Below are 23,581 nucleotides of genomic sequence, written 5' to 3'. Positions count from 1 at the left end.
TGTTCTCGCTCATACCCCATACCGATTTCTCATCCCACGCCGATTTCTCTACCTTTTGAGGGAGACCAAATTTTTAAAAGTAATTATGAGAATGCGTTTTCACGAATTGGAGATTTGTATGATACCACCATGGAGATCCAAGGGTTTGCATTTTTCTTTGATGCTTGCTGTTTCTATCATGAGTGATCTATCCCATTCCCTCAGTCACGGTACCCAAGATCCGAATATTAATGCTATCTATTTTATTAACATTATAAACGGTTTATCGAGTATACTTTTTGCGTTAGCTAGTGATTCTGATAAAAGATTGGAGTTGAGTGTCACGTCCATAGAATTAATACTTAGGTTAATATATTTTAATCTTAAGTTGTTTTCAGTATTCATGGTACCAGTCTTTTTTTTAAATACATAAAAAAATAGTATCCGGGAATCAGCGAATTAAGTTCTTTAGGAGTGTTCAGTTTTTAATAAAGAATTAAGATATAAATCTCTCTCTCTCTCCCTCTATATATATATATATATATACACACGAGGGTCATCCGGAAAGTAGTACCCGTTCGTGCCGCGATGAGCGTTCGGGGAGACCGTCTGTCATTACAGACCAACTGGTGAGCTCAGTTGACGAATTCGTGAGGAACGATCGGCGCGTCACAATTGATGACATCTGTGAGCATTTTCCCAATGTTTCTCGAACAATTGTTCATGAAATTGTTAAACACCATCTGCATTATGCAAAAATTTGTGCAAGATGGGTCCCTCGCGTATCTCAATGAGCTGGCGGCGAAGGACTATGCAGCAGGAATACAGAAACTTGTCACACGTTATGACAAATGCCTTAATTTGCTTGGAGATTATGTTGAGAAGTAGTTTAAAGTATCCTCTTTCAAATAAAATTTTTTATGTTTGTTAATATTTACTTTTGTGTCTTTATTTCACGAACGTGTACTACTTTCCGGATGACCCTCGTATATATATATATATATATATATATATATATATATATATATATATATATATATATATATATATATATATATATATATATAAACCATAAACACAGTAATCAACCCGAAGGTCGGTTTAGTAGGTGATGGTCGAGTTCACCCAGTTCTAAGCCCTATACGGCGTGGGAAATTCACACATCAGGGTAGGGGGGCCAGTTCCTTTCCCTGTGCCGGTTATGGAAGACCTGGTACCCGAAAAATCACTAGCTTGGGTGGAGCTGCAGGTGCCCAGAGTGCCTTGCCCGGGATTCGAACCCAGGACCCTCCGGTCAACCCACTGGACTACCACGACTCACATTATATATATATATATATATATATATATATATATATATATATATATATATATATATATATATATATATATATATATATATATATATATATGGAGCGTAGCTATGTACGGCGCGGAAAGGTGGTCATTGAAGCAGGAGGATAGACGTTGACTGGAGGCTTTTGAAATGTGGGTGTGGAGAAAAATGGAGAAGGTGAAGTGGACCGAGAAGAAAACAAATGAGGAAGTACTTGGTATGGTGGGCGAAGAGAGGGGTTTGTTGGGAGAAATCCTATGGAGGCAGGATAAATTGGATGAAGGGGGTATTGACCGGCAGTGGGATGTTGAAGACTGTAATTGAGGGGAGAATGTTAGACAAATGAGGAAAGGGAAAAAACAGGATAGGGATGTTGGACGGGATGAAGGGAGGAAGAAAGTACTCAGTAATGAAGAGGGACCTGATGTAGAGCAGGATGCTGGATTTTGTATTTTGCTAGGAGTCACAAAATGTTTTATTTAGTTCGTTGTGTTCATCCAAAAACCTACCTTAACCGGTAGATTACCTAATAATAATAATTATATATGTATATTATAGGCATTTCAGTCTAATATTTAAAAAGGCTTGTATTTAAGTAATAAATCAGTTAAATATATCATTAGAGGGAGGTAGATTATATAGTTTACATATACAGCTGCGAGGTATCACTTACAAGTAAATCACTAGTATCTCCCCAACTCCTGGGCTAAAAACTTTTTGAATTTCGGGTTAATTCAAGACCTAAGCGTCTGCTAAGAATTTTTTTTTTGATTTAACCGGAGATAGGAGAAATTACTGGTTAAATTATAGTAAAAAGTGGACTTTTTTCCCTGATTTTGATTTTAAAATATTTTTTATTATTTTACGATCACGGAAATTGACTTACTTAACGCACAATGATTTTAAATGTTACGAAGAATAATTTCTTTAACGAGCATTTTTCTTTTAGTGATATATTTCTTCATTTTTCAGGTGATACCAATGCCAAGTCTCATTTTATTATTATTAACAAAATTAGTGCAAGGGAAATTCAAACCGGCAAGTCTTGGAGATGTAAAACCGAAATACGAGTTGATACCAGGGATATTCGTGTGTAAAACAATTAAGTTTTTATAAATAAAGTACTAGTGCTTCATATAAATTTTAAGTTGTCGGTAATGTTAGTTTGGTTTTCTTCGTGGCAATAGATATTTTACAGTGACTTTAAAAATCTAGTATACTTTTCCGAATATTCTGCTCTCCTTCCTCACTGAGGTTGGTGGTATTGCACTTGTCAATTGGTAGGAAGTATGTAATTCTGTTGTGTTTAAATCTCTCTTTCATTTCATATGGTACTAAGCTTCGATTTTAGGAATTGGTTAAGTTTATTCACAGCGCAGCCTGAGATAAAAAATAAAGCGACCCTTATGGGTCATCGTTGACCTTGAACAGTACCCCGGCATTAATGGTCCCATTGGGCCTATTATTTGGGTGGGAGTTGGTGAGTGAAGGGTGAGTGAAGGAAGACAGATGGACAGATTCATTTTGGATGGAATTAGGTCATGCGAACCTTGTGTGTACACGCGCTTCTCCTCTTCACCTGCCGTGGTCCTTCCTCCCTTCCTCACGCTGCCACCACCATCAACTTCCTCTGTGAACTGCGCTCCTTTTCCATGAGGTGGACCCGTCCCAACACCACGGTCTTCTCCGAGAAAAAGGCCGATGTTTTTTCTTCGCACCCTGTAGCCCTTGGGAGGCGGCGACACCCCCGCGAACGTCGTCTCTTTTGTTTGCCCCCCCCCATGTGTGTGTGTGGCCTTCGGCTATCTCCTTCCTAGTGTTATCCCCCCCACCCAACTCTCCCTTTTCTCCGTAGCTTGCTTTCTCCCAATCCCTTCTCACTTCCTGTCGCGGTCCCACTCTCCCTGAGAACCCACCCAAAGGAAAAAAAATTGGACAGCGGAAGTTGCTCCGTATAAGAGCAATCTCTGCCAGTCGAATTTTAAGGCGTGTTAAAAAATATATCACCTGAGAGTCGAGCAACGTGCGCGCTCATGCGTACACGCTACCAATTCCTTTTTTCTCAGGATAGATTTCTGATTGATATCCCTTTCGAATTACACTCCTTAAGCCCTGCAGGGTGATGTGATGACATTATCAAAGGGATATATTCTCAGGCGAGGTGCTGTTTCTAAGGTCTAATGCAATTTTAGTAAGTTTAAATGCGTTAATGAAATGAATGATTAGTTGTAGTCGATTCTACTTTTCTTCATATTCTATAAACGCCTATTAGACCTATACATTTATTTATTTGAAGTATTTAGCTCTGAAATGTGTTTTACATGTCTCCATTGCTTATCTGTGTGTGCATAGGTATATATTTTGTAATCCTTCCAATTCGTTGCACTTTTAGAATTGTTGTATTACATGTGTAGGCGTAAGAAATCCAATGCTTCGGATGTAAATTGTGATGCATATAAGGTAGAAGGGTTGTTCTGTATGCTAAGTTGCCTTACGAGGTATCGTTAGGGAAAATGCCTGCGTTAGCTCAGAATAATCTCATTTACCTCAGACACTGACAAAAATTTTGCTTTCAGCTTTCATTATAAATGGTCACTGAAAAACGCTTCAACACTTTCAATAAACATGTATTTAGTAAATCATTTATTTAGTAAATCAATATATCACGTTAGTAAATGTATTTAGTTTGTGGAGAGATCAATTAATAACTGTACTCCTATTAACTGCGGTTTTTAAGGGCTCTTTCCCTAGATACGAGGGTCATCCGGAAAGTAGTACCCGTTCGTGCCGCATGAAGTGCTGACGACGCGAGTAGCCGCTGGACGAGGCCAGATAGCTTCAGTGGCTTGTCTGCCTTCTCTGAGCCAAGTTGCGTGACGCTAGCATTGCCTGTGTTGTTTCTGTGATTGTTTACAATGTTTAAAAAAATTGAGAACGCCGCCAGTTGTGAAGTGAGGGCAGTGATTAAATTCCTCAATGCAAGAAACGTTCGCCCATGTGATATTCATCGCCAATTAAAGGAGGTGTATGGAGACAATGTAATGGACGAGTCGTCTGTTCGGCGGTGGTGTCGCAACTTCAACATGGGGAGGGGGAACACACACGACGATGAGCGTTCGGAGAGACCGTCTGTCATTACAGACCAACTGGTGAGCTCAGTTGACGAATTCGTGAGGAACGATCGGCGCGTCACAATTGATGACATCTGTGAGCATTTTCCCAATGTTTCTCGAACAATTGTTCATGAAATTGTTAAACACCATCTGCATTATGCAAAAAATGTGCAAGATGGGTCCCTCGCGTATCTCAATGAGCTGGCGGCGAAGGACTATGCAGCAGGAATACAGAAACTTGTCACACGTTATGACAAATGCCTTAATTTGCTTGGAGATTATGTTGAGAAGTAGTTTAAAGTATCCTCTTTCAAATAAAATTTTTTATGTTTGTTAATATTTACTTTTGTGTCTTTAGTTCACGAACGGGTACTACTTTCCGGATGACCCTCGTATTTATGATTTACCTATATATCAGTATTAAAATATTGAAAATAATAATTACATATTTTTTCAATGAATTTTTTTCAGATTGTGACTTCTGATTACTTTCAGATTTATGCATTATTCCGTACATAGTGACATGGATTAAACTTAAAGAGTTAGTGAAGTAAAAAATATCAATGTACGAGCTCGTATCTTTTCACTAAATTTTTATGCGGTGCAACTACTTGCGAATCATCGGCGTAGTCTCAATATATCTTCTGTTGTGCTTTAACACGTGTAGTTTGTGGGATGTGCACGCCTTTAATATAATAAAATTTCTATTTATAATGAAGTTACACAGCAAATGTATTAAGCACATCATTACCCATTTTCCCCAAGACTGTAGACATCATTGGATTAGGATTGCCCAATCTATCCGTGGAGGGAACTATTGAATTATAACAGAATCTATGAGATCAGTCATTCTTTTTGAGTCATTCAGCTTCATGCCTCTATTACCTAGAATTTGTATATTATGTATCACTGCTTCTTTTTGTTTAGGTTTAGATATTTTTCCCGAGAAGACCTATTGTTGATCGAAATCTCTCATGATAAAAACCAATTTTAAGTGGCGAATTAGGGAAATTACAAGTTTTGAAATTTATTAATGTAGTAACCAATTTCTAAATTTGGCAAACTTCAAAGTTATAACATTAGTCTTCATAGTTATAACATTAGATTTCTTAGGTATGCTTTTTATTCAAGTATATGTTACAAACGAGTACATCATATAACAAATACGTATAAATTAAAGCTGATCATGATTATTCTATGCTTTTGCGAATCATTCGTTTATTTAAGAATTTTTCGCTTAATTTTCAGTAGATGTAATGTTTGAATACTGAGAAATATGAATCTTCCCTTCGAAGACGAATTTATTTCCTGGGACATATTGCACGGAATAATATAATTATATACCTAATATTTTACCAAATCTATATTGTTAATGCTACTGGATGTTTTTAGTTGAGAACACGTTCTTTTGTACATGAAATGAAAATTTTTTTGTTATTCCTTCATGGCATAGAATATGCACATACTACCTTGATCAAAAAGTTCCCGGAATAACCACCGTGTGGCGCTCCCATCGTTCCGATTTGAGTTCTGTTTTTTTTGTTAAATTGGTACATCTGTCGTTGATATTCCCTTTAAATCTTAGTGTCATAACTTGACATTTGCAAAAGTTACGTAGCCAAGAGTACATCTATCTCTGTGTGTGTTGGCGATTTTTTACAATTTCAGAAATGGATTTAAATTTGCAACAACGAACTTGTATTAAATTTTGCGTAAAAAACGGATTTAGTGGCGCACGGACGTTGGAAATGTTGGAAAAGTGTTTCGGCAACGATTCTCTAAAAAAAACGGTCGTTTACCAGTGGCACGAGCGGTTCAGAAGTGGTCGTGAGTCAATCGAAGATGATGAACGCAGTGGCAGACCATCGACATCGAAAGTCGGTGAAAAAATTGATAAAGTAAAAGAAATGTTGGTCAATAACCGCAAATTAACCATCAGAGAAATAGCGGAGGACTTGAACATTGCCTATGGATCCGCCCAAGACATTGTGGTTAATGATTTGGGTTTCCGTCGTGTAGCAGCAAAGTTGGTGCCAAGAGACCTCAATTTCATGCAAAAAAGAGACCGTGTTGACGTCGCAAAAGACATGATTTGCGAGGCTGAATCCGATCCCACATTCATCAAAAGGATCATTACTGGAGACGAGACGTGGGTTTATGAGTACGACACGCAATCCAGACATCAGGCAAGTGAATGGCGTTCACCAAATGAGCCGAGACCAAAAAAACCACGTCGTTTTCAGTCAAAAAAGAAGGCAATGCTGACGGTTTTCATGGATTACAACGGTGTAGTGCATCATGAATTTTTGCCAGAAGGCCAGACAGTAAACAAAGAGTATTATTTGGGCGTTATGAGACGTTTGCGTGAAGCAATTCGCCGAAAGAGACCAGAAATGTGGGTAGAAAACTCGTGGATTTTGCACCATGATAACGCACCGTCGCACAGTGCTATCATTATTCGTAATTTTTTGACGAAAAATGCAACAAATACCATCCAACAGCCACCGAATTCACCTGATTTGGCTCCCTGTGACTTCTTTCTGTTCAATCGAGTTAAAAAACCATTACGGGGAATGCGTTTTAGCAGCCGAGAGGAAGTAATGGAAAAATCGCAGGAAGCACTGATGGACATACCGAAAACCGAATATAAAAAATGTTTCGAGGATTGGATCAAGCGCTGGCATAAGTGTGTTGCAGTCGATGGGGATTACTTTGAAGGGGACAATATAGATTTAGATGAATAAACTTGTATTTTTAATTTTCTGAATAAATTCCGGGAAATTTTTGATCAAGGTAGTATATCACAAATATCCGAAATGCTAAGCCAGCGAAGGGATTAGCATTACGGACCCGTTGAGGGCCACTTCAAACTGCCTTATTTCTTTAATACTTATGTTCTTTAATTAATCAACTTAGATGCCTATTGTATGCTATATCTCATTTAGAATTTTAAATATAAATCTTTTCTGTGAAAGAATTCTGATTACATTTCATTTCATATATTAGCTTTGGATTACATTTCATTGCATATATAACCGTTTGATTGTTCTTCCTGTGATAAAACTGTCCTCTCATCAAAACAAATTTTCATTAACAGGATACGGTACATATATTTCCTCAATAATATTTGTCAATGAAGATGCAAGCATCAGAATACAGCGTATATATTTCTTTCATCTATAACCGTACTGGCTTATTATGCTCTAATTGTTTGACTTGTTTTCATATGAAGGATTTTGAAAAAAAATGTGCTCCGGTTTTCAAATTGTTACAGCAGAACCACCAGAAAACAGAAATTATTTTATCAGATAAAGATTAATTGTGATTCATTTAGCATGTGTCAATATTTTTAATATAATTCAAAACAAAAACATTGTCGGGAATTGTGCTGTTTAAAATTTGAATTACCATGAATATATCGCTTTCCCAGCGATCTTTATAATAATATCTTACTGACGGGAATCTGATATCTTGCACAATAATAGCTATTGTCACAATAAAGTAATTGGAAACCCCTCATTTTATACAATTTGCCTAAGGTTTCTGGATAGTGGACGGTAATTTTCTTATTTTTTTAATATTTAAAGAAATGGTGTTGCAGGAGTTCATAACTTAAAAATTACTCGAAATACAGAGCATTGTCTTTGTTCCGATGAATCATCAATATTCTATCTCAATTCCTTTGGTTAAATTAAAATGCAATAGTTATGATTAACAAATATCTCGAGCTGTTGACCAAATAAAGTTATTTAGGCGCTTGACGTGATTAAGCAATTGTAGTAATTTATAAAAATGAGATGTGATTACTTGTCGGAATACAAATTTTCGCAGAGGGTCAGGGAAATTGCGGGTCTGAAGTTAAATGTTGAAAATCTTGTCAGGACGCTATATTAACACTTCAAAGTTTCTGTGCTACCGGTCTTGTTCTTTAATACGCTTCACGTCTTGGCTTTCCATTCCTATCCTTTCTTTTTGTATAGCGTTGGACGGATTTTTGATAGTTCACTATTTCACCTTAGCTCTTTGATTGCAATGCTGGCATTTGAAAGATTACTGTAAGAATTCGGGGGGGTTTTTTACTGCTTTCCATGAATTCAGAGGCCCCAGCCTACATTCTCACGAATCCCAAACGCTGAGCATGTGCGCGAGTCAGCTCTTGAACCTCTCGGCTTATCTCTCTCAGCCGGACCCCTTTGGGTGTGAGAAACATTATATGACTGTTTACGGACGGAATCTCTCCTGAAGTCCCTTAGCATTTAGTTTGACCTAAGTCATGTGTTAGCGCTCCTTGGGACCATTTCCTGTACGGTTCCGGCAAAACTTGATGAATGCCTGTCCTTTCTCGGAGACGTTATTTTTGTGTTTGATAAGTGTAAAATTTCCGGAGCGAACAAGGGGATCGACTATTTTATAGGACGGAAGTAATTTGGTGTGACTAAGTTGCGGTCTTCAGGTAACTCATACCACACCGCCCTTATGTTCAGTGGCCCTTCGTCTGAATGTGCTTTGGTGTTGTCTGGTTCGCTTCCTCCAAAAATAAACAAAGATAAAGGTTAAAAGAAATGAAAGGAGATTTAAGACCTCGGGTAGGAAAATAAATTGCATTTTAATAAAATATTTTTTAACACAGCATTTATTATTAATTTGCTATGGTAATTACTGCCTGTGTATTGCTTCATACATCTGATTCATTTTATTTATTACATTTATTACCTTTCTACCTGGCGATATAATAAATGGAGGGGTGATTCTATATACTTGCCGACCGACTAAGGACTATAAAGATGAAAGAAACGGGGTAACAATAGCTTCTCAGCTGACACAGTATTTTAATTTGTCCTTGTATTGTCAGCATGCATGGTTAGGTTTTAGCAGATATTTTATTTAATACAATAATCAAGTACTTTCCCTGCGGCATAGAAAGAATGCCTAAGAACCTAAGGGACTCCTGATTCCAAGTTAAGAGCAGATGATCGAGATCCATGTACTATTTGTACTATTACCCCACAGATGTAAATGGTGGCCAATGTGTCCACCATTTACGTCTGTGGGGTAATAGTACAAGGTTTATAAAAAAAGTATCTGGAAAAATCTTTTCCTGACGTGACTGAACATTGCCGCGTGCTGGAACCGCACAGCCTCGGTAGGGGGTCTGACCTTCAACACCCGCCAAGCGCCAGTCACCTGCGAGCGTTCGTTCAGTCTTAATCGTGTTTTAGGTCCTGTCGAGTGCGTAACAGAGGTACACGATCAAATTTTGTGTCGCACTGGAGAAATTAGGTACAGAGACGTTTGATATGATTCATAAAGTGTTCAAGGATGGAAGCATGTCAGAAGCTGGAGTTTTTAAGTGGCAAAAGCTCTTCAGAGATTTCCGAGACAGTGTGGAGGACGAGCTCCGCGTTGAACGGCCGGCGACGTCAAGATCATACGGCAACGTGTAACGTGTGCGTGAAGTGCTGAATTTAGACTGTCGGTTGATTGTGCGCATGACTGCAGATCGTATTAGCATTGATTAGATGACAGTGAGCAGCGATATCAATGAAAATTTGGTGATGCGAAAGATCTTCATTAAACTCGTCCCGAAAGTCTTGACGGACGACCAAAAGCCGAGTCGAGTGTCAGCTTGCAAAGACCTTCTGAAATGGCATCGCGACGATTCCACAACCACCTTACGGTCCCAAAAATGTACAGCATACTACTTCCTTTCCCCAAAAGCGAAATCCTCCCTCAAAGGACAACACTATGGGACCGTAAGTGCCGTCAAAGAATTTTGCACGCGTACCCTGAAGGATATTCGGGAATCCGCCTATCAGGGAGCCTTCGAGCCAAGCAAAAGTCCCTGGCAAAGTACGTCGACGCCCAAGGGATGCAATTTGAAGAATTTTGTGGCATTTTAGCAATATCTGAATAAATTCATTTTTCCGAAACCTTTCCAAATACTTTTTATGCAAATCTTGCAAATAAAAACAAGGACCAAAAGGACTTATGAAAGAGGATGTAAAATAGGATGTTTTTAAAGTTATCGCCGCGTTCACTTTGATGGAAACTATTTTGATCCCTTATTGTGTACCTAATTTAATATTTTCAACTTATGCATTATACATGTTCATTGTATATTGTATGGTCATTTATTCATGATATAAACTACACTATTGGGATTTTGGTGCGTAGATGCTTAAAATATTTATTAAAGTAATCTCAGAGATACCTTAGATATTCCTACTATGATTTCACTCGAATTGTATCTATGTCTTTCGCAGCTCTGTGGAATTAATCCATGAAAAACTCGGTACGCGGCGTCGTCAGGCTATATACCAATCGTTACTAGGGTGATTCATGCCATTGATACAAACATAAAATTGTTGGTTTTTAAGAAACACCATTAGGGCCAATAGTTTCTTATGATATTATATACAGTAACTCAAACTGAATTAGAACCCAACAACATCTAAAATTACACTTTGCACACTGTAACAGGTATTCTTATATAGTCTAAAATAATTATATCCATTAAAGAGGTTACTTATTTTGCAATTAACTTCTTTGAGATCCTAATCGAAATTTCCATTCCATTTTCAATCCATTTATTTTGGGTTTCACTTGTTTATGAGGTTTCTATGAATTTTAGGGGGGGTTTCATCTCCTGAGAAACCTGATAACAATTGTTGAGGAATTTACAGTAAACCTAATGAAGTCAATATAAAATACAATTTATTAAATTTGTAGCAACGGTTTCGCCGAACAAGGCACCCTTAGGTACGTATGTGACGCGATTTCTTTTGGAATTTTTATAGCACACTGCAAGCCACCGCTAGGGTGTGTGGTAGGAGGCGAATACACACCAGACCAATTTTTACCCGATCAGTACCCTCCCGCAGTCGGACAATGCTATTATGATCCCCTATCGTTCGTGGAAAAAATGATATTTAAATCTATCTGTTCTACACTTAATCTTTATAATTTTATTGACATGATTTCTCCTACGGAGATGATGGGTGTAATAATACATTTTCATCATCACTGCTAAAGAGACATCCTTCCAATTTATGCAAGAGATTTAATCTGTAATTTAACCTTCGCTCCTTGAGTGGTTCCCATCCAAACTACTGTAATATTTTGAATACGCTAAGTTTATCATAACAACGTTTTACAAATTTAGCACCTCTATGCTGCACGCGATCCAATTCGGCAATAAATCCAACTTCGTGAGGATCCCATATACTAGCAGCATATAGTATTCTAAATGAGGCCTTACCAGCGAAGGATAACTTTTCTCTTTGAACTTTTCATCACATTTACCCCGCACTCTTCCAATAAATCCTAACTTTTATGAGCGTGTCCTCATACTCTCCGTATATAATTCGCCCTAGAGATATCGTGAGAGAGGGTAACGTCCAAGTATTTAATCGAGTCCACAAATTCCATTTCGGTGTTTCCGATACAGGAGGGGTTCAGGTTACTAGAGGATGTACATTGTATTGCATATGTGAATACGCATGATATACCTGAGGATGTCATAGTAGGCGAAACTGGTTGTAGACTAGTAATAAAATATGATTTTGTGTTGATCGAAAAGTTAACTGCGATTCCTCAATAATGCGGTGGTTTCACCAAGTTACGCCTAAAACCGTTACTCTCATTCTGATGACGATTAGGTTATCGGGGCCCCAGCTAATATCGCTTTGTGGTGGTGCTGATACGTCCCCGTACCTACGGTGCACCTTCTGGTTAACGGATGAAACGTCTACAAAATTCCATAAGCATGCCTACGAAAAGCGTTATCGTTATAGGGTATTCCATAGCTTCAGTACCTGCTACTCCTACTTCAACTATTACCGTAATATCTAGGGCCTTGTATATGCAGCTGGGTAGCGGATTTTAAAGTGGTATATTGTCTCTTCGTCGATCGGCTTTAACTTCTTTTTAATTAAGCTGTTAGTTGCTTAAGTTGCTTTCTCTTGCCTTTCCCATAAAAAATATAGGCTCATTCTGATGCTGCGTTTTATTTATCATATACTTACTCAAATTCACAGTTACTTCCCATTGATATCTAAGCTACTAAAATGGAATGGATTGTCATCATTTATAATACTAATTCTTCGGAAGTTACTGAAACAATTATTACGACTTCTGCCTAAGGAAATTTAATTACCCTATAAATTTAATTGTTATGGAGCAATTTCATTTGGAAAGTGTCTGTCTTGCATCCACATTGTGTTGCTGTGCCATGTTTTATTGTTCAAAGATTAATTGTGAGTTGAATATCAATAATTTATTTGCTAGGTGAGATCGTGACGTAGGACTGTCATTTAAGTACCCCGACGCAATGCAGAGCCTAGAGCATTCGAGGAGTCTTACGTGTCATTCCTGCTCCCCCACACAGCTGCCCCAACACACCCATTCTCGCACACAAACAATGAGCACCCGCCTACCATTCTGACGGCACCAGGAATCCGCACCCGTCTTCCCTCCTAAAGGGCCAAACCCGCGACCGGAAGTGACGAACTGGGTGTATAGGAAGCGAGCTCACCTCCCAGATTTCCTACGTCTGCCCCTCCCCAACATTCCCTCCATTCACCAGAACATCTCGCCCACTCGCCAACTCCCTTCGCTCTCTCATCTCACGAAGCCCCCCTCCCTCCTGGCCGCCCTCCCTCCCTCTGCTCGCCCACCGCCACCACCAGAGGGCGAGTGCGTGAGGTTTTAGTCACAAGTCCCGGCGTGCAGAAGTAAAGCGTGCGAGACAGGGTTCGACGATATGCAAAGGAAGTTATTTGGTGACAATTGTTTTTCCTGCCAGTGTTATGGGGCGGCTAAATTATGTCTTTCTTCTTTGCTTGTTCTTACTTTTCCCTTTAATGGTTAAGGACCTATTTTAAAATCTGAAATGACTATGTACTGCCTACTAATATCTAGGAACAACGTGTTGTCTTCACTTTTTTACGCTTTCTAAAATCTTGATCTTTCAATGGGCTCGAATGGATGAACTCTGCTCGGTGATAGTAACTTTGAAAGTAAATGCATTGGCTATCGGATCAATTTGACTCTTAAGGTCTCTTGCAAAGCAGATATATTTTTGCTACCACCTAAGTATAGAGCCAAATTCATCGAATTCCTTGTGCAAATACAATATTTTATGGTAACTTTTTGCTTAAATGAGGGAGTTTACTTTGGTTCTCTAAGCACTAATTAGTCAGATTCCAATAATTTAGCATACATCTAGATAAATAAACTCGTCTGTTAGTCTGTGGTTTAATCCCATGAGTAGAAATCACAAATCTTTCAAAATGGTGGAATTAGCTTTTCATTTTAGATACGTGGGCTGACAAGAAAGTAACTTACGTTTCGGCCTAGCGTGTCGGTGGGTAAAGCTACAGCCACAGTCTTGGTGTTTAAACGTCCCTACATTCAGTTCGCATCCTGCTGTGGTATTGTGCAGACTGTGGCTCTTCTACTTTGGTCAATGCAAACTATTAAAGCCTGCGCTGTAGTAGATAATCTCGCGAGTTGTGAAGTGCAATCCGTGTTCAGGTTTTTACTGGCAAAAAATCACAGGGCAATTGAAATCCATAGGCAACTTTGTGAAGTGTACGGAGAAGGAATAATAAGTGAAGGCGGAGTGAGGCAACGGTGAATTCAGTTTAAAAATGACCGCACCAATGTTCACGACGAGGACCGCAGTGGTCGGCCTAGCCTAGTGAGAGATGAACTGACGAATGGCCAGTTCTTGGACATCATAGACAGTTGTCCGTTTACTCTTAACTAACAACACCACTGACGCACAACACTGTCACTCATCACTAAGTCGGAATGCCGCACAAATTTTACGATGAATATCAACAGCTTTGAAGTTTATTGCTAGGAAAAACCTTATCACTAAACGGATTTTACTCGTAGCGGGATTTCCAATTTTACATATTATTTTTTATTGTACATTTTGACTTAATAATATAAACAAACGACACGCGGCGCGGCCTTCCGAACACTGCAGCTCGAGGCGTACTCCCCTAGTGTGTGCGTCAATACAGCAAATATTCGGCTCCCCCACTACTTTGCTCGCTGCACGTAAACGGAGGTTACTTTCTGGACAGCCCTCGTACATGGCCTTTGATAAGTTAATTGTAGATCAAGGACTTATAATACGGTAATCAGTATTTTACCTAAATTTATTAGTATTTTATTTAGTATTTTACTTAGTATTTTACCTAGGTTTAAAACACAGGTGTGTGTATTTGATGCAAAGCTCTAATAACGACATTTTTACTAAACTAGTTAAACTGCTAATAAAATTTGATCAAGAATGAATATAGTGGTACACTTAAGATTTCAACACTAAAGTTAGATTACCTACAGTTCAGTTAGTCTTACTTTCGGTTTAATCCCCATACGAACTTTCAAAATGTACTCTTACTACCTTTAAATTAGCAAAGAAAATATTCGTTAAAAGAGATTCGCTGTCATAGACCGTGAGAAACGGTTATGATAAACAATGTCTGGAGGTTAAACTCAAAAAATTTGAGATAAAAATGTGTCCATTTTGTTTAAGTTAAAGTAGGTCGCGGTTTAGTGCGGTTTTGGAAGGTTAAGATGGTGGATTGAAACCCCCTAGCGAAGCCTCCCTTCTCCCATTCTCCACTTGAGAGACTCATCGGCTACCTATCCTGTTTACACTTGATGATTCTCCTCTGCGGCCTACTGCGGTTAGGCAATATACCCCGGCAGGGCTTTTGTCATCTGCTGCGGGAGAGAGATAGGGAGAGGAAAAGAGAAATACTTAACCTCTCGTCCACTACCTAGACGGTAGCTCGTGAATTCCACTTGTCTCTATTCCCAATTTGTCCTCCCTACTGCCATTTTCACTATCCTTGGACGAAATATGTTGTGTTATTCTACGTATTCTCGTCTTCCCATTTCAGTCTTCTAAGGGTTCTTAGTGTTAGCGTGTCACATTTTTAAAGGGAAGAGCAAAAGAAGAAAGGTAAGGTAACACATTGTCCTCTCATTTGCCATTCTGTGATATTCTTCGACCTCAAATCCGTTGAATGGAGAAGATACGGATGGAGGATCAATTTCGTTCATTCAAATAATTTAGGGGCAAGTTTAAGAAAATATTAACTGAGGGTCAAAGTTGTTACGATTTTTCGTTACAAAACTGTTGTTTCGATTATTAGCTGGTCGATTGTGCTGACCATTATTTTTTTCAGAAATTAAACTCAATTGTTTGAATTTTCACAGCTGAGCTTTACAGCTTGCTAATGTGCGCTAGTTGTTTTCTTGGCAAGCATGCCCCAATGCTTATAGGAGAGGAAGTGAGTCAGTGAGCCCTCATGTGACCTTATCTTTGGCAGAAAGCACCACAGTCTTTGACTCACTCTCAAACAGATGTTGCACGCTGGCTGCGACAGGATTCTTAGTATCGTCGGTACATCAGAGAGAGTCGAAGATTTGGCACCCTCTAGGAGTATTGGTCTTTGTAGTATATCTTAGTAATTAACGCATAGTGTTAGAATATGCTTTTAGCTTTCTTTCGTCGTTTAAATATAACACATTTTTTACACGATAATGTCTGTAATTAAGCAGCTGGAGATGCGAGAATATCGTCGTCGATGATCTTGTTATTATGTAAGGTCTTATTTTGTTCGTACTGAAATAATTGATTTTCAGCAGTGATTAAAGATGGCAATGAGACCTTTCTCATGCGAATTATACTTGATAAGAATGATCTAAAACCAGTAATTGTATGAAACCATAGTGACATTTGCCATGTGCAAGGCATTGGTAACACCAGATCATACTCGTCCTCAAATCCAAATATACCGCTTCAATTACCTTTTGTTAATCTTTAGCTATTGGGGTATTTATTTAGTATATTAGCTGTATTTTGTTATTGAAATTTTCTACATTTACTTATTAATAAATAAAAATAAGTGAAACTGACCTATTTCGGCAGGCTAGCTCTCCATGCATGAAGCGAAGGATAAATGACGATACATGAATGCAGTATATTCTTGCAAGTCCATGGGGATACTTTTTTTTCAATAGAACGAAGTATATGGGGTACCGTTGTAATCCAAAAATATTTTGGAACCCTAGTGTTAAATTTTGTGAAAAATTCCTCATAGATGATACGTAGTCTGTAATTGATCTCATTCTTTAAATACATCTTTTACCTTTACATCCTAAATATACCACCAAATACTTGATGTTGCTTAGGTTTTTGAAATGTTATTCTCTCTAAATATTATTCCCTTTCGTTCGCTGCATTTACCTACCTAAAGTTACCTGCTCGTTATTAACTGCATTATTTCGTCCTTAAAACCCGCATATAATTAAATATTACGTAAAAAACGTTAAAGACTCAGATGCGTTTTAAAATTCTAAGTTTCTGTATTTCGGTATGATATTAGAGTGGCAAAGAAAATGCTAAGAAAGTAACAGAATCGGCGGTAAATATGTAGACTGCAATAATAAAATAATGTCTGCCGTGATCTTCCATATCCCTGGAAAATGAGTATAAAAATTTAAAATAGCCCTTCATAGTTTTCACAATTCAAAGTTTTTTTGGAGAAATGTGGACAAATTTTCTTTAAACTTATTACCATTTGGTTCTTTTTTTATCTCGTTTAAAAGATGTTAATGGGAGTAAATTTTATTTGTTTAAAGTTATATCAATTAATTTCTAATATCCTCGTTAAGGTTTATACATATTAAACACTATATATTGGTTTTATGAATTTTGTTGAAACATTTTCAAAGAAAATTTTGCAAGTGATAATAATTTTGTTGGTTAGTATTTCTTAGAATGCTCGGTAGGCTAGTGAGGAGAACGTTCGACCACTGACTAGAGGGTTCAAATCCGGGTGACTAGGGAATAACTCAGCTTACCCAAAGCTCGGTTATTGTTTGGGTATCAGGTCTTTCTAGGTAACCGCAGGCGGCTCAGGAGTAGGAACTGGCCTTCCTACCCTGATGTGTGATTTCACATGCCACATGGCTTAGCTCTACTCTCAAACTTTATATGAGCTCCACTTCGAAAATACTTTATTTGCCTAACTTTGTTTTATGCCTGAATAAAGTAGGAACGTCTCAAGTAGCGGTATGTCTGGGCTCTTGATCTTTGTTATTCTGATTCTGATGTACCAGAGGTAGTTTAGAGCTGAGGTATAAATCACAATTCCCCGCAGGCTAAAAATGCAGATTGGTGTTTTTACTTCTAAGCGTTTGAAGGAACATCTAAACTCTTGACTCTAGAAGAAGAAGGCCCTTTGGAGTGAGTGTGAGGGCGAGTGACTGAAAGTGCCAGAATTACATTGTACAATCGTCAAATTAATTAATTGGTACCGTATGTAAAATTTCAAGAGCCACGAGAGATTTTAAAAAGTCCAGTAATATGCAAGGTATTTGCTTTTTAGCATGACAATTATTTGCTTGCGTAATGTGTGTACTTGGAAATTGTTGAGGGTAGGTATCGACTCATATTGGGCATGGTTCATACTTGCAATAAATTAATTCTTCATGCTTATGAATATTTATGTGGGTATCTCAAAGTCCTATTAAATTAGGAATATAATACTAAGAAAAATTGCCGTCTTCTTAGATCTAATTTTGAGTCATTACCTTAACATTTTAATTCAAATAAATTAGTAGAAAATAGGATAATGCTGATTAACATATATTTTTTTGCATAATAACCTATAAGCCACCGCTAGGTTGCGTGGCAGGGGGCGCTGAAACATAGGGGTCTAAAATTGGATGGAAAACATAATGAATTTTATGGTCCAAAAAAGGAGGGATCGCAACAGAAGTATTTTTTTCTAATATCATTCAATCAAATTTATTTTATATTTCCGGGCCAGAGCTATTAATTTTCTGACAGGGAAAAAAAATGAGAAAGTAATGACATCAACTTCTTAATTCACGCTCTAGATCTTACTCAAAACAACATTGATTGGAAGCATTGATCCCTCATATCACGTAAATATGCGTCACAATAGATGTATCACGTTACTTGAATTATTTAAGTACCTATAGCTCAATTGGGTATATGACTGTGAGAAGCCTGATTAAAAGAATCTATTTTTAGCAATGAGAAAAGCCGAATAGAGGTGACTGAATGCCATCTTTTGAGCATATTTCATTTAACTAGCGTTTCATAGGTGGAAAACTGATTAATAAGTTTCAGAGAAATTTTGTTAGGCATGAACGGTGTCTTATCTAACAGCAATAAATACAGCAGGATTCACGTTAACAAGAATGAACGATGTAGTTTTTCCACTTGCGTAGAAGAGTAGGTATGATTCCGCAAGGATAGCAGCGTTTAGGTCGTAGATCTCAAAGAAGTATAGCATTCAGTTTGCACTTAACGTAGAGCGAAGCAATTACTGTGAATCTCCGCTGACTGCCGTTATATCTCTTCCAGAATGTATTTCACATTTAAAGTAAACGCCGCTTGACCCCTCCTTCGTTTCCGCGTGCAACAAATGGACCCGCACGCTTGAAATCTGTGATGTGCATACTTCATTTGTGTAAAAATACCGCTACGGATTCCATTCTAGAGCGCTTTCCTTGGGAGGCGTAATCTCCTCGGCAATAAAAAAAGACAAACATCGAAACCCACCCTCCAGCTTTGAGAGGCGTCGCCCGACGGGACTTCGCAGATGTTTTCCTCGCACCCCATTTCTCTTCCCTTTTCCCTTCCCCTTGCACTCCCCTAGCTCGCACGCACACTCTTAGCTTCCTCGGACTAATGGCCAGTGTTCAAACACTACCCTCTCTCCAAGGCACCGCACCATTCCTTAGGGATGTTGTGTGGCGTCGGCGGCTCTGGCGTCAGTCACAGTGAAAGAATGTCACAAGTGATGGTTGAGGGAGGGAATCTATGTTGAGGAATCCGTGTGGGGAAGGACGAAGAGGATGAAAGTGAGAGCATTGTGCAACGGTAACAGTAAGTTCCCTCTCCGATAATTCCATATGTACATGGACCGGAAATGTATAGATTAAGAAATAGAAATAGACATTTGGCTTGAAACTGTACTGCATTTAAATTACCTCGGTAATCCTTAAATCAAAATAAGGAAAATACTGTGTGTGATTTTATGAGAATTGTAACGTTGGATTTATAGGAAAGTGCGCTAATTCATACAGAAAATATCACTAATTTAAAATGAAAAAGCAGGTATCTGATATATGTTGCGTATTTTGCTAATGATTGTTGTGTTAGTGAGATAATGGAAATTTATTGACTGTGACTGCAATGTCTCTTTGCCTAATGTTCACTAGTTTCTACTCGGACATTGGTAGAAGGGATGGTAGATGTAAGTCTTTGTAAATAGCTTTTAGAAAAAAGAATAAGTTGAAGTAATTTACCTTTATGGCTAACCGAATATCAACACCGAGAAAATACCTGAGGACCCTGTAAATAATTGGTGAAATTGCTATAAGGCTTAGTTTTTTTTGGCCTCTGTTTTTAAAAAATATCCTTCCGATTGACTACTACGGTGGTAGTACTAGTGACGGATGCGCCATGAATCTTTGAGATAAACAAGCCTTCTAAATTGTTTCTAATAAATATATTTCAACCAATCTGGTTGAGAAATTCAACTTCGATATATTCTTCATGAATTAAGATCGAATCCTGAGTTGCTACAGAGAACTTGGGAACTGCAATAAAAAGATAGCCTGGGCAAGTGTCATTAGTCGCTACCGGGTCTTATTCCTAATCGTGGCTGAGGGTGTTTCGTTCTTGTAGGTATTAATTGTGAGAAATGGAAGAAACTGGAGCGTATGAAAGAGTAATTAGGTATCATATAATTGTAAGATACGCTCTACTTGGAGAGTACTCACTAATAGAGAATGAGAGGGAAATTTCAGGAATGGGATGGCAATCCACTTTTCGCTCTACTCCCTGTCCCTGGAAGAAAAATCCCTTATTTTGTAATAGTTCTCAGCGAGAGATCTTATGGAAGTGCCCGCGCCTTAAAATTCCTCAGCGTCGGCCGCCCCAACCTCTTCCCCGGCGTCCTCTTGCCTCTCACTGGACGAATGGATGTTGAACAGGTGAAGCACTCGCCGGAAATAATCCTTGATTTTCCTCGCCCCGCCCCTTCCTTCCTTTTCCTCGAGACCACCCGCCCCCCACGGCGAGCGCGGCCCCGACTTCCCCTTCCATCTTAGAGCGGTCCACTCTTCTGGACCCGTCTGTTTGAGAGCGCATCTTCGCCTTGTTGCTCCCTTATCCTCTCTGCTATTCTCATCGCTTCGTTCCATTTGATGGAATCCGCGTGTTCGCGTCACCGAGTCCGGCCAGGTAAATTTGCAGTTGCATCCGTCTCTTCGAGTCGGTTTATTCTTGTGCGGTGCACTGGGGTCCAGGCGGCTGATTCGGAAGCAAGTGATGGAGTGATTGCGGCATTATTTCAAAACAATTTTCTGAGATGATTCATTGGAAGTTCTATTTCCTAATGGGCGTCATGAGTATAACTATAGTGACGGTGTGTAAGCATACACATTTAATGCCACCTTGGACTTGATTTGGTTTGCCAATCAAGTCACCTACGCTTTAATGGTGATGCCAGTTTCTTTGAGTAGCGCAGCAACTCTCCCATTTGCCGGGGGTGGAGATATACTAACTGATTAGCATCATAAAAATTATACTGAAGATAAATCGTGACCTGCCATCAGGAAAATTTATACGTCAGTTTTATACATTAAATAGTGAGTGAATAATGTTTAGCCGGATGTCGAAGGATGCTCCTCTCCATATCCGTGGGAGCAAAATCAGGCATGAAAACTATTTTTGATCGTGATTTACAATGTTTTGTTACGTGAAATCAATCAATTATTAAAGGCGGAAAAACTATTTCCAGTAACTTGTCGAAATACATTACACTTGATATATTATTTTAATATTGAAATATAATTACAAGTGTTTATTAGCAAACGAAATAAATGACTGTGCCTATCATATTTTGAAGATTTTAGTAGATGGGTATGCGCAAGGATGGTCGTGAATTCAAGCAGTTCCGTTTCATTTTCGTCCAGTCATCTGATATCCTTTATTTAGCTCCTAATAACATTGACATAAATTGGAAGTTAATGTTGCACGGCAACAACATAAAGTGTATGAATAATCATTCCGACATCTCCAGACAAAGAAAGTTATAGCCTCGTTTTCCATCCATTTACCATTCGGCACTAGTCTATATAACTTTTCCATCACTTCCTCTAATTTACTCTGCTTTTCATTTTCTTTTTCGTTGCACTCCCTTTCTTTCTTTTTCCCTCCTGATAATACTAAATCTTTTGCTCAACTTCTTGGACTTGTCCCACGAGTCACTATATTAGTCCGGCCTTAACTCTTCCTACTCAAGGAGCATAAAACGTCACACTGCCTCTGGTTGCATTTTCTGCTGACATTAGGTGCTCACGTCACTCCGTCTCTCCCCAAATATTTTTTCGCTGTTTTCGTTTTTCCCAAGATCGCTCCCTGTCTATGCTACTCTTCACTATTCGTCAAATGTAAAATATGGTCGGGTGTCCCAGGGAATAAATGGAATAGTTGAATTTCTATTACAATATATGACCACAAAAAATATTTGCCCATCATATCATGGATTACCTTGATCGATATGTTAGTTCCATGCATGTATTCATAGCGGAGTACTCAATTGTATATTTAATTTGTGAAATTCATTTGATCTTTACATATATCTTCCCCCAAAATGAGTGAGTGAGTAGGAAAACCTTCTTAGACAAAAGTTTACAACTGTGGTATACTAAAGCCGCTTATTGCTCTACATCAGTACATTTTTTCTTGAGGTGACTTATATATTTTGTCGCCATTTATCATCCCTACTACGAATCAAAATCATTTTCTAATGGCTCGTTTATCACAAAAATATGAGTTAAACTAAGAACGACTTCATTTTTCATTTATTAATTACTCTCTTGCCTTGGATGAAGCCTGGACTCACAATAATAGATTTAATGTTTTCATTATTCATTGGCTATGTGAATACTGTAGATGAATATATAACATACAGATCCATCGCTCTCTCCTTAATGATTTAATCGTCTCATCTTCCTGAGTTTATACTGAGTGGACAGGGGCAGGGTTACGTCGCAGAATAAAGAAGAGGGTGAGGTATGGCCACAAAGAAGCGCTTTGGCTCCGTGCGATGTCTTAATTGCGGGCTTGATTAGCCTCCGGCTGGGAGGAGACCCGCAGAGGTCAATTAAAGCTCAGGCATTTGACATCTAATGAGACCGTCGTCCCCCGCGCGTAAGTAGCGCGCGTCACGCGAAACTTATCAAACTAATTCCCCCTCGGCACGCTTTGAGTAACGCACCTGCCTACGTTTTCTTCTGGGTCAATCCTTTTCTAAAGCTTAACTTAACAGAATGTTTCTGTTCTCACTTCGGACAGATGGAAGTATATTAAAACATAGGTCTTTAGTTTATTTTTTGATTAAACATCCCTCGTCAAAAATTTAAACTCGTGAGCAGTGAATTATTATAATGCGAACCAATAAAGACCGCTTTTAAAGTTCCATTCCAATTATAATTACTTCTTTTCGATTCATACCGCATTTTGCAAAATCATCAAGCTCTTTGTCAACTTCATCATCAAGCATTAAGTGTTTTGCTTGATAATTATTTCAAAATCATGGATAAAACATACAGTTTCTCATAACTGATATAAGTCAGTTGGGAAGAAGAAGGAGACATGCACTTCTCTGCAAATGTATCCTTTTTTGTCCGTATCAAGGAGTGGCCTTGTTAATAAGAGTTTGTGACACATTGCACTGAAATGTTTAAATTGATTTGAAAATAATAAAACTTTTCCAGAGAGGTATCCGTGGGCACAGGAATAAAGGAAAATACAAGAACATTGATTTTGCATAGCAAAGATGCATGGATCAAAATCTCATGCTACTAACGAGTTTTATCTTTGATACGGTATTATGTGAGCGACGAGGTCGTTTCTTCTAAGCAATTTTGATTTATTAATGTTTTAATCATTGCATCACGTAAATGAATCAGCAATGGATTATTTGTCCATTTTGTACAAATTGTGTTCAACCTGAACTTTAGGTGAAGAATATTTAATTTACGCAGATAGAGTAAACAGTCAAGAACCTTACTTCGTTAT

This window comes from Hetaerina americana, unplaced genomic scaffold (genome assembly GCF_022747635.1).
Source record: "Hetaerina americana unplaced genomic scaffold, ioHetAmer1.1.p SCAF_2, whole genome shotgun sequence".
Taxonomy (NCBI): Eukaryota; Metazoa; Arthropoda; class Insecta; order Odonata; family Calopterygidae; genus Hetaerina; species Hetaerina americana.
Note: the sequence above shows the minus strand (reverse complement) of the source record.